Genomic DNA, 16892 nt, shown 5'->3' with positions numbered 1-16892 from the left:
GGGGTCATGTTGCACTTCCTAAGGCTTCCACTAGATGTCAACAGTCTTTAGAACGTTGTTGCAGGCTTCTACTGTGAATGGGGAGAGAAAAAGAGTTATTGGAATCATGTGTCTGGAAAAAAGCCATGAGCTCAGTCACACGCGTGCGGCCGAGAGAGCGAGCTGAGTTCCTTTACATTTCTGAAGACAAAGGAATTGTCCGGTTGGAATATTATTGAAGATTTATGATAAAAAAACATCCTAAAGATTGATTCTATACATCATTTGACATGTTTCTACAAACTGTAAAGCAACTTTTTTGACTTTTCCTCTGGACCCAGTGCATGCGGCTACTGCATTTGGAATAGTGAACTGAACGCGCAAACAAAAAGGAGGTATTTGGACATAAATATTGACTTTATTGTAACAAAACAAACATTTATTGTGGAACTGGGATTCCTGGGAGTGCATTCTGATGAAGATCAAAGGTAAGTGAATATTTATCATGCTATTTCTGAGTTTTGTTGACTCCACAACATGGCGGGTATCTGTATGGCTTGTTTTGGTGACTGTGCGCTGTATTCAGATTATTGAAAAGTGTGCTTTTGCCGTAAAGCTTTTTTGAAATCTGACACAGCGGTTGCATTAACCTCTTACATCTAGACGTTCCGCTAGCGGAACACCGCTCCAATATCCAATGATAGGGCGTGGCGCGAAATACAAACTCCTCGAAAATCCAGAAACTTCCATTTTTCAAACATATGACTATTTTACACCATTTTAAAGACAAGACTCTCCTTTATCTAACCACACTGTCCGATTTCAAAAAGGCTTTACAACGAAAGCAAAACATTAGATTATGTCAGGAGAGTACCCAGCCAGAAATAATCAGACACCCATTTTTCAAGCTAGCATATAATGTCACAAAAAACAAAACCACAGCTAAATGCAGCACTAATCTTTGATGATCTTCATCAGATGACACTCCTAGGACATTATGGTATACAATACATGCATTTTTTGTTCAATTAAGTTCATATTTATATCAAAAACCAGCTTTTACATTAGCATGTGACGTTCAGAACTAGCATTCCCACCGAACACTTCCGGTGAATTTACTAAATTACTCACGATAAACGTTCATAAAAAATATAACAATTATTTTAAGAATTATAGATACAGAACTCCTTTATGCAATCGCGGTGTCCGATTTTAAAATAGCTTTTCGGTGAAAGCACATTTTGCAATATTCTGAGTAGATAGCCCGGCCATCACAGGCTTTTTTCATAGGTTGGAGGCTAATGTTTTGCAGTTTTTTTATATGATAACTGATGATCAATGTGCCCCACCCATCGGTAATGTCACGGTTGTCGTATGGATTAGACCAAAACGCAGCGGGAATATGTATACTCATCTTTTTATTTTGAAGAAGGAAAAACAACTAAATACATATACAAAAAAAGAACAAAACGAAACAGTCCTGTCAGGTGCAACAAACACTAAAACAAGGAACAACTACCCACAAAAAATCCCATAGAAAAACACCCCTCTTAAATAGGACCTTCAATTAGAAGCAACTAGGAGCAGCTGCTTCCAATTGAAGGTCAACCCCATTAACTAAACATAGAACTAGACATACTAGATAAACATAGAAATATACTAACATAGAACATAGCCCAACAAACCCCGAAACACTCTAAACAAACACACCCCTGCCACGTCCTGACCAAACTACAATAACAAATAACCCCTTATACTGGACGTGACAGTACTCTCCTCCCCCCCCCCCCCCTGAAGGTGCAGACCCTGGATGCACCTTACACAAAAATAAACACACACAAAAAAAATCTTAACTAAAGGGAGGGGAGGGAGGGTGGCCACCGTCACCGACGGTTCTTGTGCTACACCCCCCCCCCCCTCCCCAACCTCCTACTACGGAGGTGGGTCAGGCTCCGGCCTTACTCCAACCTAACCTGTCCACCCCCGCTAAATACTTATTAAATTTTACCCCTCCCGAAGTCTCTGGGCTATGGCGCATCGCTGGAGACATCGGGCTGAAGGACGACTCTGGCTGCGCCGGCTCCGGACTGTGGGCCGTCTCCCTCTCGGCTCCGGACTGTGGGCCGTCTCCCTCTCGGCTCCGGACCGTCTCCCTCTCGGCTCCGGACTGTGGGCCGTCTCACAGTTAGTTTTCAACACTGGAGAATTTGTACAAACGTTGCTGTCTGTCTCTGACATTTGCAACATTATTTCAACATTCAAATTCGATCTCCAGCTGTCGGGATGAGATAGACATGCAGGCAGCTTTTCTCAACCAGTCGAAATCATGAATCAGCATCATTTTTATGGATATATACACAAATAATTATCAATCGAAAACGTAAAATATTTATGAAGTGCACCTAGTTTGCTGTCTTTCCAGCTTCAGTTTGAAGTGATTGTGTTAGTTGTGTTGTTGGCTAGCTCTTCTGAACAACAGTGTCCTGTCGAGAGAGCACATTTTCTATGCCAGTTAAAATCGTGCATCATTAGCTCATTGTTATAGATGTATCCAAATAAATGTAAATAGAAAACATCTTAAACAAATGCAAATACTTTGCTGTTATTCTGGCTGCACTTTTTGACATGACTGTAAGTTAGCCACAGTTGGCTAGCTAGCAAGCAAGGGATAAGAACGTTTCCAGCCAGTATGGCAATGGAACATTTAAAAAGAACGACTGGGTCACATCGTAAACTTCTGACTTCAACTGTATATCCTCCAAACACTCACTTCTTTGGCGTCATCACTTAACTATGTTGTTATTCCTGTTTGAAGAGAGGGGAGAGATCCTGGAGATTGAAGTTGTTGTTTAACTTATTTTAATGCCTAATGTTTGCCATCTTTCATTGTGAAGTGTGTTGCGATTTTACAAATGCACATGAAATAAAGTTTAATCTATAAAGTTTCATAGGGAACTGAACAGAAAGGCGAGCGGACAAGAAGGAATATGCATCCGTGTACTGTAGACTTAGAAACACCCACACATGACACACCCAATTTGACCACCCAATAAAGCTGATGAATAACCAACACCTAACCAACACCAGTCCATTTCCAATACCTGAAGTGGAACAACATGGGGGTAAGATTCTTTTAAAACGTATTCTGAGCATTTAGATGACAGTTAATTAAACTGGTAAAGCTATGTTAACCTACATGTAGAGTATGTTGTAATTACAATAGTCTGTTTATCAAAAGAGTTTGTTTATCTGTTTATCAAAAGATCACATATAGTGTTTGTCAACATATGACTGTATGGAAAGCTTGAAAAACATGCCACTCCCTTTATCTTCAAGTTAGTTTAATGTAACAAGGTTAATCTAATTCTGTTCCATTTATTTTTTGTGTTTCAGTACAAAGAAAATGAAAACGCATTTATTGGCATAAAAGTTACAAAAAAAACAAATTTGAAGATTAAAATTTCAACTCAAAATAATTTAAAAAATGTTCCCAGAAAATTGAAATGCTTAAAGGTTATCAGTAAAATGATTGATCGATTAAAGCAACATTTTAATTTTGGAGATTGTATTTTTTATAAAAAAATTATGTTAGTAAATGATTCAATGGATGTACCATCCAAAGCATCTATTGTAATTTACATCAAAAGTTTTTACGATTATCTTAGTGTAATTTATTACTTGTTGCATTACAATAGATCAAAAAATGAAATGGACAACATTTACATAATTTCTGGGATTTATATTTCTTCAGTTAATATGGAAAACCTCTATATTAAACCTTTGTACAGAATTATGGATCCCAATATTGCGTCTGCTATTAAAACAGGAAGTCTAAAAGTGTCTTTTTGCAAGAATAAAATGGGCAAGACAGAATTTCTCTCATATGCTCAATTAGATAATCTGGTATCAAAGTCACTAGACTTCCGTCAGGCTCTTATATACTTAATCACTGGAAATCAAGATGGACTACTTTTTCATCTGCGTAATGAATTTGATGCAACTGCTTTAGTTGCAGTGTTATTCTCAGAGGTAATCAGAAATCCAGTGATAGTTATGAACCTAATTCCAATGAAAATGGACACATTACGCACATGGATGGACTTCCATCAACACCTTCCACCTCTAGCTGGTGGAACCTGGAAAAAAAAAAGTCACCAGGCGTATTGTGATAAATTTACACTAAGACTACACAATTTTTTAAAAAACTTAGTCAAAGGTAAGGAAATCAGAAATTTTGACATAGACATTTCAGACATTATTTTTATTGCTTGATTACATAATCTAGAATATATACTTCCTACAATATAACTATAAAAAAACTTGCTAGAACATAAACTAGAATATGACCTTACGAGAACATAAACTAGAATGTGAACTTACTACAATATTGTCACGGTTTCTTAAGGCAGGAGGAAAGGGCAGAGTCAAAAGCAGGAGACGTAGTCCAGTAGTGTCGTAGAACGGTATATTTATTGCACCGAAAAACCACTCGGCGTAACAAAAGGGCATAGGGTGCGCCCAGAGAACACAGTAAACCCCGAGAAAACAAAAATACGCACGGGGCGCAGCCCGGCAAATACAACATTCCTCTAGCAGGAATCCGCTGGGGGAGAATTGTGCAAAAGCACAGACCGTTCACATACCTGCCCGCTGACGAACAAACAATCCCGCACAGAGACGAACCCAAAGAAACAAACTAAATACCTCCCCACTAATGACAGACAAGAGACAGGTGCGGTCTAGATCAGACAAAAAACAAAGAACACAGAAACATAGATCGGTGGCAGCTAGTAGACCGGCGACGACGACCGCCGAGCGCCGCCCGACCGAGGAGGGGCGCCATCCTCGGTGGATACTGTGACAAATATATACTAGAATATTAACTTACTACAATCTAAACTATAAAAAACTTACTAGAACATAAACTAGAATATTAACTTACTAGAACATAAACTAGAATATGATTTTACTACAATATAAACTATAAAAAAAACTTACTACAACAAACTATAATATGACCTTACGAGAACATAAAATAGAATATGAACTTACTACAATCTAAACTATAAAAAAACTTGCTAGAACATAAACTAGAATATGATCTTACTACAATCTAAACTATAAAAAAACTTACTAGAACATAAACTAGAATATGAACTTACTACAATCTAAACTATAAAAAACTTACTAGAACATAAACTAGAATATGAATTTACTACAATATAAACTATAAAAAAAATTACTAGAATAACAGCTACCGTTATATTGATATCGAATTACAAATATTGGTACCCAAAATTCATCTTCATTGTACCCCATGTTGTTCCACCTCCACTTCCAGGAGGAGCCAGGTGGGGCCACAGAGCAGGTACTGTAGTTGCAGATTCTTCTCCACTGACGTCAATGATACAATGTGATACTGTACCTCAGTTACACTGAATGCATTTCTGCACATCTAGAGGAACTTGTTAAGCATTTACGTAGAGCAAAATGTTCTGTGGGTGTTATGATTGGGGTGATCTGTGTGCCAGCTTCCACTTCCAACAAGTAACACAAGTGCTTTACACATTGCATTGTTTTCAACCATACACATCTTCAGTCTAATCCACCTGTCCAGTTTTACCTGTTGTAAATCCTTTTTATCATAACAAGCTGTCAAAAGGTTCATGACATTTATCTTACACTTTAACAGTTTATATTTTATTATTTTTTATTCATTATGTTTTAACCTCCAGGCTACTCCATCTTCTGCCGCCAACTCTGTCAGTCCACCAGACCCAACAATGCAGTCTCCACACCACTGCAGTAACAGCCATATCTTCACATCACAAAGCTTCAGTACTATCTGAATGTGTTGTAAGTCCTGTACAGCACTCGGTATACAGTACATCACTTTTCAGACAATGTGTTCAGCTGCATTGCTAACCTAACCAACCCCCTCTGATTCTTCTCATTCAGGAAGTACCATCCAGCATCATGTGGCAACCGCAATGTGAATCAAATCAAATAAACTAGAATATACATCCGCACTGACCCGTGAATCCGCACTGACCCATGATCACCACCGACCCGGGCTCTACAGAGGCAGCCTTGGATGCCCAGGCTTTGCACACGTTCAAGGACACAAGATTTTGAAGAATCCCAGTGAGCAAAATGTACTTATTTTTATAAGGATCTCTACAGATTGGTGTCTCACCCGCAGGACGGTTGAGCTAATGTGTGCTAATGCGATTAGCATGAGGTTGTAAGTAACAAGAACATTTCCCAGGACATAGACATATCTGATAGTGGCAATAAGCTTTAACCTCTTACATCTAGACGTTCCGCTAGCGGAACACCTGCTCCAATATCCAATGATGGGCGTGGCGCGAAATACAAACTCCTCTAAAATCCGAAAACTTCCATTTTTCAAACATATGACTATTTTACACCATTTTAAAGACAAGACTCTCGTTAATCTAACCACACTGTCCGATTTCAAAAAGGCTTTACAGCGAAAGCAAAACATTAGATTATGTCAGCAGAGTACCCAGCCAGAAATAATCAGACACCCATTTTTCAAGCTAGCATATAATGTCACATAAACCCAAACCACAGCTAAATGCAGCACTAACCTTTGATGATCTTCATCAGATGACAACCCTAGGACATTATGTTATACAATGCATGCATGTTTTGTTCAATCAAGTTCATATTTACATCAAAAACCAGCTTTTTACATTAGCATGTGACGTTCAGAACTAGCATACCCCCGCAAACATCCGGTGAATTTACTAAATTACTCACGATAAACGTTCACAAAAAACATAACAATTATTTTAAGAATTATAGATACAGAACTCCTCTATGCACTCGATATGTCCGATTTTAAAATAGCTTTTCGGTGAAAGCACATTTTGCAATATTCTCAGTAGATAGCCCAGCCATCACGGCTAGCCATTTAGACACCGACCAAGTTTAGCCCTGACCAAACTCCGATTTACTATTACAAAAGTTTGATTACCTTTGTTGTCTTCGTCAGAATGCACTCCCAGGACTGCTACTTCAATAACAAATGTTGGTTTGGTCTAAAATAATCCATCGTTATATCCAAATAACGGCGTTTTGTTCGTGCGTTCAAGACACTATCCGAAGTGTAAATAAGGGTCACGAGCATGGCGCAATTCGTGACAAAAGATTTCTAAATATTCCATTACCGTACTTCGAAGCATGTCAACCGCTGTTTAAAATCAATTTTTATGCCATTTTTCTCGTAAAAAAGTGATAATATTCTGACCGGGAATCTGCGTTTAGGTAAACAGACAAAAGAAAACAAAGCATTCGGTCGACGCGGGCACGAGCCTGAGTCTCACAGTACTGTAACCAGCCACTACCCAAACGCGCTACTTTTTTTCAACCAGAGCCTGCAAAGCCACGATTCAGCTTTTTGCCGCCTTCTGACAGCCCATGGGAGCCTTAGGAAGTGTCACGTATCAGCAGAGATCGTCTGTAATGGATAGAGATAATCAAGAAGGGCAAGAAATTGTCAGACAGGCCACTTCCTGCATGGAATCTTCTCAGGTTTTGGCCTGCCAAATGAGTTCTGTTATACTCACAGACACCATTCAAACAGTTTTAGAAACTTTGGAGTGTTTTCTATCCAAAGCTAATAATTATATGCATATTCTAGTTTCTGGGCAGGAGTAATAATCAGATTAAATCGGGTACGTTTTTTTTATCCGGCTGTGAAAATACTGCCCCCTAGCCAAAACAGGTTAATTCTTGTTACTCTAACTGCACTGTCCAAATTGCAGTAGCTATTACAGTGAAAGAATACCATGCTATTGTTTGAGGAGAGTGCACAGTTATGAACTTGAAAAGTTATTAATAATCCAATTCGGCACATTTGGGCAGTCTTGATACAAAATGTTGATCAGGAATACAATGGTTCATTGGATCAGTCTAAAACTTTGCACATACACTGCTGCCGTCTAGTGGCAAAAATCACAAATTGCGCCTGGGCAAGAATAATACATTGTGGCCTTTCTCTTGCATTTCAAAGATGATAATACAAAAAAATGTAGTTTTTTTCTTTATCTTTTACCAGATCTAATGTGTTATATTCTCCTACGTTAATTTCACATTTCCACAAACTTCAGTGTTTCCTTTCAAATGGTATCAAGAATATGCAGTTTAATTTTGGTATGTCATTTTAGGTGAAAATTGAAAAAAAGGGTGGATCCTTAAGCGATTTCAAACATCTTTTCAACCAAAAATATGTATTTTCGACATCTTTTACTCACAGTAATGGCCTCCCAAGACCACCACACAGATGACTCTCAGCACACCAGACCGCAGGGACCGATAAGATGTGATTGGATGTTCAGCAGGATGTGGACCTCGCCACGTCATCTGGCCACAGAAGATAAAGGCTAATGGATCTGACAGAGATAGTGATTTGTTTGGATTTGATTTGATGTAATATTCTACATTAAAAAAGAGACAAACATACAGAATAACTTATTTAACCAAACACAAAACTGTTTTTCTAATACATGGAATGATGTGATTGATTAGTCAAGGAGGTACAATACACCAAAAAAATATGAATACAAGGAATGACTAGACAAGTCAAAGTACAGTATAGGGAATACATTGACCAGTAAATACACTATACTGACTTGCACTTTCAACATGAGATAGTCATTTGTTTTTTATCAATTGAAAACTCCAGTCATTGATTTAACCTCAATATGGCCTTCAATGGAAAAGCGTAGTAAATGATCATTGATTTAGTGCTAGAGTGTATTCAGAATATGGCCATTCTGACATTCAATATAAAATACCTCAGACAAGACCGAAAAAGTGTCTGGAGCGATCCGTCAGGGTAAGAGTGAGAACAGGTCCACATGTCAAAATGGGGGAAATCTTAGCAAATGGCTTAATGGTTATTCATGAGAATCAAATGTATGTGTGTGTGTGAGAGAGAGAGTGTGTGTGTGTTTGTGGGGGGGGGGGGGGGGGGGGGGGGTGTTGCAGTGTGTCTGCAGGCGTGTGTGCATGTGTTTTCCTGTGATATAATTGTCGTTTTCTTCATCCAGTGTCTTCCGTGGAATCACCTCAGCATGTCACGCCCTGTTTCCCCTAGAGTACAACGACAGACCTTCACATAGAAAGAGAAAGAGAGAGAAAGAGAGACAGAACTGGGAGAGAAAGGGAGGATAGAAGAAAGAACAAATGATTACCCCAGTTTAAATATTTCATCAGCGATTCATGGCTACACATCCTGTGTGTGTGTGTGTGCTGGATGGGAGGGGGGGGGGGGGGCATATGCTACAGTTCATGATATCTGCATTAATGCCTACTCTATAATTCAAATGTGAAGATGCAAAGAAGAAGCCATAACACATGCACGTACACACACAAATTATTATTCTGTACCTACAGGTGACATAATATTTCCCCAATACCAACCGTCAGCTTACCAAGTCACATACTATGCCTTTAAATCAAGCAATTTTGAAGCCAAATGAATTTGATTTGAGAATGGACTATTTATTTAACCTTCCACTGGCATAGAGTTACTGAAATGAATACAGGTGATACCTCACATACACCATACCAGAGCAATAAAAAATGTAATGTACAGTGAGTATACAAAACTTTAACGTCTTTGGGGTAGGGGGTAGTATTTTCAGGTCCGGAAGTAAACTGTGCCCAGAGTAAACTGCCTGCTACTCAAGCCCAGAAGCTAGGATATGCATATTATTAGTAGATTTGGATAGAAAACACTCTGAAGTTTCTAAAACTGTTTGAACGATGTCAGTGAGTATAACAGAACTCATATGGCAGGCAAAAACCTGAGAAAAATCCAACCAGGAAGTGGGAAATCTGAGGTTTGTAGTTTTTCAAGTGATTGCCAATCCAATATACAGTGTCTGTGGGGTCATGTTGCACTTCCTAAGGCTTCCACTAGATGTCAACAGTCTTTAGAACGTTGTTGCAGGCTTCTACTGTGAATGGGGAGAGAAAAAGAGTTATTGGAATCATGTGTCTGGAAAAAAGCCATGAGCTCAGTCACACGCGTGCGGCCGAGAGAGCGAGCTGAGTTCCTTTACATTTCTGAAGACAAAGGAATTGTCCGGTTGGAATATTATTGAAGATTTATGATAAAAAAACATCCTAAAGATTGATTCTATACATCATTTGACATGTTTCTACAAACTGTAAAGCAACTTTTTTGACTTTTCCTCTGGACCCAGTGCATGCGGCTACTGCATTTGGAATAGTGAACTGAACGCGCAAACAAAAAGGAGGTATTTGGACATAAATATTGACTTTATTGTAACAAAACAAACATTTATTGTGGAACTGGGATTCCTGGGAGTGCATTCTGATGAAGATCAAAGGTAAGTGAATATTTATCATGCTATTTCTGAGTTTTGTTGACTCCACAACATGGCGGGTATCTGTATGGCTTGTTTTGGTGACTGTGCGCTGTATTCAGATTATTGAAAAGTGTGCTTTTGCCGTAAAGCTTTTTTGAAATCTGACACAGCGGTTGCATTAACCTCTTACATCTAGACGTTCCGCTAGCGGAACACCGCTCCAATATCCAATGATAGGGCGTGGCGCGAAATACAAACTCCTCGAAAATCCAGAAACTTCCATTTTTCAAACATATGACTATTTTACACCATTTTAAAGACAAGACTCTCCTTTATCTAACCACACTGTCCGATTTCAAAAAGGCTTTACAACGAAAGCAAAACATTAGATTATGTCAGGAGAGTACCCAGCCAGAAATAATCAGACACCCATTTTTCAAGCTAGCATATAATGTCACAAAAAACAAAACCACAGCTAAATGCAGCACTAATCTTTGATGATCTTCATCAGATGACACTCCTAGGACATTATGGTATACAATACATGCATTTTTTGTTCAATTAAGTTCATATTTATATCAAAAACCAGCTTTTACATTAGCATGTGACGTTCAGAACTAGCATTCCCACCGAACACTTCCGGTGAATTTACTAAATTACTCACGATAAACGTTCATAAAAAATATAACAATTATTTTAAGAATTATAGATACAGAACTCCTTTATGCAATCGCGGTGTCCGATTTTAAAATAGCTTTTCGGTGAAAGCACATTTTGCAATATTCTGAGTAGATAGCCCGGCCATCACAGGCTTTTTTCATAGGTTGGAGGCTAATGTTTTGCAGTTTTTTTATATGATAACTGATGATCAATGTGCCCCACCCATCGGTAATGTCACGGTTGTCGTATGGATTAGACCAAAACGCAGCGGGAATATGTATACTCATCTTTTTATTTTGAAGAAGGAAAAACAACTAAATACATATACAAAAAAAGAACAAAACGAAACAGTCCTGTCAGGTGCAACAAACACTAAAACAAGGAACAACTACCCACAAAAAATCCCATAGAAAAACACCCCTCTTAAATAGGACCTTCAATTAGAAGCAACTAGGAGCAGCTGCTTCCAATTGAAGGTCAACCCCATTAACTAAACATAGAACTAGACATACTAGATAAACATAGAAATATACTAACATAGAACATAGCCCAACAAACCCCGAAACACTCTAAACAAACACACCCCTGCCACGTCCTGACCAAACTACAATAACAAATAACCCCTTATACTGGACGTGACAGTACTCTCCTCTCTCCCCCCCCCCCCCCCCCCCCCCCTCCCCCCCTGAAGGTGCAGACCCTGGATGCACCTTACACAAAAATAAACACACACAAAAAAAATCTTAACTAAAGGGAGGGGAGGGAGGGTGGCCACCGTCACCGACGGTTCTTGTGCTACACCCCCCCCCCCCCTCCCCAACCTCCTACTACGGAGGTGGGTCAGGCTCCGGCCTTACTCCAACCTAACCTGTCCACCCCCGCTAAATACTTATTCAATTTTACCCCTCCCGAAGTCTCTGGGCTATGGCGCATCGCTGGAGACATCGGGCTGAAGGACGACTCTGGCTGCGCCGGCTCCGGACTGTGGGCCGTCTCCCTCTCGGCTCCGGACTGTGGGCCGTCTCCCTCTCGGCTCCGGACTGTGGGCCGTCTCCCTCTCGGCTCCGGACTGTGGGCCGTCTCCCTCTCGGCTCCGGACTGTGGGCCGTCTCACAGTTAGTTTTCAACACTGGAGAATTTGTACAAACGTTGCTGTCTGTCTCTGACATTTGCAACATTATTTCAACATTCAAATTCGATCTCCAGCTGTCGGGATGAGATAGACATGCAGGCAGCTTTTCTCAACCAGTCGAAATCATGAATCAGCATCATTTTTATGGATATATACACAAATAATTATCAATCGAAAACGTAAAATATTTATGAAGTGCACCTAGTTTGCTGTCTTTCCAGCTTCAGTTTGAAGTGATTGTGTTAGTTGTGTTGTTGGCTAGCTCTTCTGAACAACAGTGTCCTGTCGAGAGAGCACATTTTCTATGCCAGTTAAAATCGTGCATCATTAGCTCATTGTTATAGATGTATCCAAATAAATGTAAATAGAAAACATCTTAAACAAATGCAAATACTTTGCTGTTATTCTGGCTGCACTTTTTGACATGACTGTAAGTTAGCCACAGTTGGCTAGCTAGCAAGCAAGGGATAAGAACGTTTCCAGCCAGTATGGCAATGGAACATTTAAAAAGAACGACTGGGTCACATCGTAAACTTCTGACTTCAACTGTATATCCTCCAAACACTCACTTCTTTGGCGTCATCACTTAACTATGTTGTTATTCCTGTTTGAAGAGAGGGGAGAGATCCTGGAGATTGAAGTTGTTGTTTAACTTATTTTAATGCCTAATGTTTGCCATCTTTCATTGTGAAGTGTGTTGCGATTTTACAAATGCACATGAAATAAAGTTTAATCTATAAAGTTTCATAGGGAACTGAACAGAAAGGCGAGCGGACAAGAAGGAATATGCATCCGTGTACTGTAGACTTAGAAACACCCACACATGACACACCCAATTTGACCACCCAATAAAGCTGATGAATAACCAACACCTAACCAACACCAGTCCATTTCCAATACCTGAAGTGGAACAACATGGGGGTAAGATTCTTTTAAAACGTATTCTGAGCATTTAGATGACAGTTAATTAAACTGGTAAAGCTATGTTAACCTACATGTAGAGTATGTTGTAATTACAATAGTCTGTTTATCAAAAGAGTTTGTTTATCTGTTTATCAAAAGATCACATATAGTGTTTGTCAACATATGACTGTATGGAAAGCTTGAAAAACATGCCACTCCCTTTATCTTCAAGTTAGTTTAATGTAACAAGGTTAATCTAATTCTGTTCCATTTATTTTTTGTGTTTCAGTACAAAGAAAATGAAAACGCATTTATTGGCATAAAAGTTACAAAAAAAACAAATTTGAAGATTAAAATTTCAACTCAAAATAATTTAAAAAATGTTCCCAGAAAATTGAAATGCTTAAAGGTTATCAGTAAAATGATTGATCGATTAAAGCAACATTTTAATTTTGGAGATTGTATTTTTTATAAAAAAATTATGTTAGTAAATGATTCAATGGATGTACCATCCAAAGCATCTATTGTAATTTACATCAAAAGTTTTTACGATTATCTTAGTGTAATTTATTACTTGTTGCATTACAATAGATCAAAAAATGAAATGGACAACATTTACATAATTTCTGGGATTTATATTTCTTCAGTTAATATGGAAAACCTCTATATTAAACCTTTGTACAGAATTATGGATCCCAATATTGCGTCTGCTATTAAAACAGGAAGTCTAAAAGTGTCTTTTTGCAAGAATAAAATGGGCAAGACAGAATTTCTCTCATATGCTCAATTAGATAATCTGGTATCAAAGTCACTAGACTTCCGTCAGGCTCTTATATACTTAATCACTGGAAATCAAGATGGACTACTTTTTCATCTGCGTAATGAATTTGATGCAACTGCTTTAGTTGCAGTGTTATTCTCAGAGGTAATCAGAAATCCAGTGATGATAGTTATGAACCTAATTCCAATGAAAATGGACACATTACGCACATGGATGGACTTCCATCAACACCTTCCACCTCTAGCTGGTGGAACCTGGAAAAAAAAAAGTCACCAGGCGTATTGTGATAAATTTACACTAAGACTACACAATTTTTTAAAAAACTTAGTCAAAGGTAAGGAAATCAGAAATTTTGACATAGACATTTCAGACATTATTTTTATTGCTTGATTACATAATCTAGAATATATACTTCCTACAATATAACTATAAAAAAACTTGCTAGAACATAAACTAGAATATGACCTTACGAGAACATAAACTAGAATGTGAACTTACTACAATATTGTCACGGTTTCTTAAGGCAGGAGGAAAGGGCAGAGTCAAAAGCAGGAGACGTAGTCCAGTAGTGTCGTAGAACGGTATATTTATTGCACCGAAAAACCACTCGGCGTAACAAAAGGGCATAGGGTGCGCCCAGAGAACACAGTAAACCCCGAGAAAACAAAAATACGCACGGGGCGCAGCCCGGCAAATACAACATTCCTCTAGCAGGAATCCGCTGGGGGAGAATTGTGCAAAAGCACAGACCGTTCACATACCTGCCCGCTGACGAACAAACAATCCCGCACAGAGACGAACCCAAAGAAACAAACTAAATACCTCCCCACTAATGACAGACAAGAGACAGGTGCGGTCTAGATCAGACAAAAAACAAAGAACACAGAAACATAGATCGGTGGCAGCTAGTAGACCGGCGACGACGACCGCCGAGCGCCGCCCGACCGAGGAGGGGCGCCATCCTCGGTGGATACTGTGACAAATATATACTAGAATATTAACTTACTACAATCTAAACTATAAAAAACTTACTAGAACATAAACTAGAATATTAACTTACTAGAACATAAACTAGAATATGATTTTACTACAATATAAACTATAAAAAAAACTTACTACAACAAACTATAATATGACCTTACGAGAACATAAAATAGAATATGAACTTACTACAATCTAAACTATAAAAAAACTTGCTAGAACATAAACTAGAATATGATCTTACTACAATCTAAACTATAAAAAAACTTACTAGAACATAAACTAGAATATGAACTTACTACAATCTAAACTATAAAAAACTTACTAGAACATAAACTAGAATATGAATTTACTACAATATAAACTATAAAAAAAATTACTAGAATAACAGCTACCGTTATATTGATATCGAATTACAAATATTGGTACCCAAAATTCATCTTCATTGTACCCCATGTTGTTCCACCTCCACTTCCAGGAGGAGCCAGGTGGGGCCACAGAGCAGGTACTGTAGTTGCAGATTCTTCTCCACTGACGTCAATGATACAATGTGATACTGTACCTCAGTTACACTGAATGCATTTCTGCACATCTAGAGGAACTTGTTAAGCATTTACGTAGAGCAAAATGTTCTGTGGGTGTTATGATTGGGGTGATCTGTGTGCCAGCTTCCACTTCCAACAAGTAACACAAGTGCTTTACACATTGCATTGTTTTCAACCATACACATCTTCAGTCTAATCCACCTGTCCAGTTTTACCTGTTGTAAATCCTTTTTATCATAACAAGCTGTCAAAAGGTTCATGACATTTATCTTACACTTTAACAGTTTATATTTTATTATTTTTTATTCATTATGTTTTAACCTCCAGGCTACTCCATCTTCTGCCGCCAACTCTGTCAGTCCACCAGACCCAACAATGCAGTCTCCACACCACTGCAGTAACAGCCATATCTTCACATCACAAAGCTTCAGTACTATCTGAATGTGTTGTAAGTCCTGTACAGCACTCGGTATACAGTACATCACTTTTCAGACAATGTGTTCAGCTGCATTGCTAACCTAACCAACCCCCTCTGATTCTTCTCATTCAGGAAGTACCATCCAGCATCATGTGGCAACCGCAATGTGAATCAAATCAAATAAACTAGAATATACATCCGCACTGACCCGTGAATCCGCACTGACCCATGATCACCACCGACCCGGGCTCTACAGAGGCAGCCTTGGATGCCCAGGCTTTGCACACGTTCAAGGACACAAGATTTTGAAGAATCCCAGTGAGCAAAATGTACTTATTTTTATAAGGATCTCTACAGATTGGTGTCTCACCCGCAGGACGGTTGAGCTAATGTGTGCTAATGCGATTAGCATGAGGTTGTAAGTAACAAGAACATTTCCCAGGACATAGACATATCTGATAGTGGCAATAAGCTTTAACCTCTTACATCTAGACGTTCCGCTAGCGGAACACCTGCTCCAATATCCAATGATGGGCGTGGCGCGAAATACAAACTCCTCTAAAATCCGAAAACTTCCATTTTTCAAACATATGACTATTTTACACCATTTTAAAGACAAGACTCTCGTTAATCTAACCACACTGTCCGATTTCAAAAAGGCTTTACAGCGAAAGCAAAACATTAGATTATGTCAGCAGAGTACCCAGCCAGAAATAATCAGACACCCATTTTTCAAGCTAGCATATAATGTCACATAAACCCAAACCACAGCTAAATGCAGCACTAACCTTTGATGATCTTCATCAGATGACAACCCTAGGACATTATGTTATACAATGCATGCATGTTTTGTTCAATCAAGTTCATATTTACATCAAAAACCAGCTTTTTACATTAGCATGTGACGTTCAGAACTAGCATACCCCCGCAAACATCCGGTGAATTTACTAAATTACTCACGATAAACGTTCACAAAAAACATAACAATTATTTTAAGAATTATAGATACAGAACTCCTCTATGCACTCGATATGTCCGATTTTAAAATAGCTTTTCGGTGAAAGCACATTTTGCAATATTCTCAGTAGATAGCCCAGCCATCACGGCTAGCCATTTAGACACCGAC

At 38.7% G+C, this 16892-nt stretch overlaps 1 long non-coding RNA gene across 5 annotated transcripts in view; it reads left to right on the top strand.

The window, feature by feature from the left end:
• The first annotated feature begins 132 nt into the window (after positions 1-132).
• LOC145861361 (uncharacterized) overlaps positions 133-16892 on the top strand; it is a 28265-nt gene continuing 11505 nt past the window's right edge. For 2 of the 5 annotated variants that reach the window (XR_014381104.1, XR_014381101.1), the window contains exons 1-5: positions 3028-3101; positions 3373-5347; positions 5715-6134; positions 8264-10367; positions 15676-16095. This is a non-coding gene — a long non-coding RNA (uncharacterized LOC145861361). Of the gene's footprint in view, positions 468-3027; positions 3102-3372; positions 5348-5714; positions 6135-8263; positions 10368-15675; positions 16096-16892 lie in introns of those variants that run through there. The other 3 variants (XR_014381103.1, XR_014381102.1, XR_014381105.1) reach the window with 3 other exon arrangements.

The sequence above is a fragment of the Salmo salar genome, chromosome 17 (assembly GCF_965601325.2).
Source record: "Salmo salar chromosome 17, fSalSal1, whole genome shotgun sequence".
Taxonomy (NCBI): Eukaryota; Metazoa; Chordata; class Actinopteri; order Salmoniformes; family Salmonidae; genus Salmo; species Salmo salar.
The sequence above is the reverse complement of the archived record's forward strand: the minus strand, read 5'-3'. Positions and strand labels throughout refer to the sequence as shown.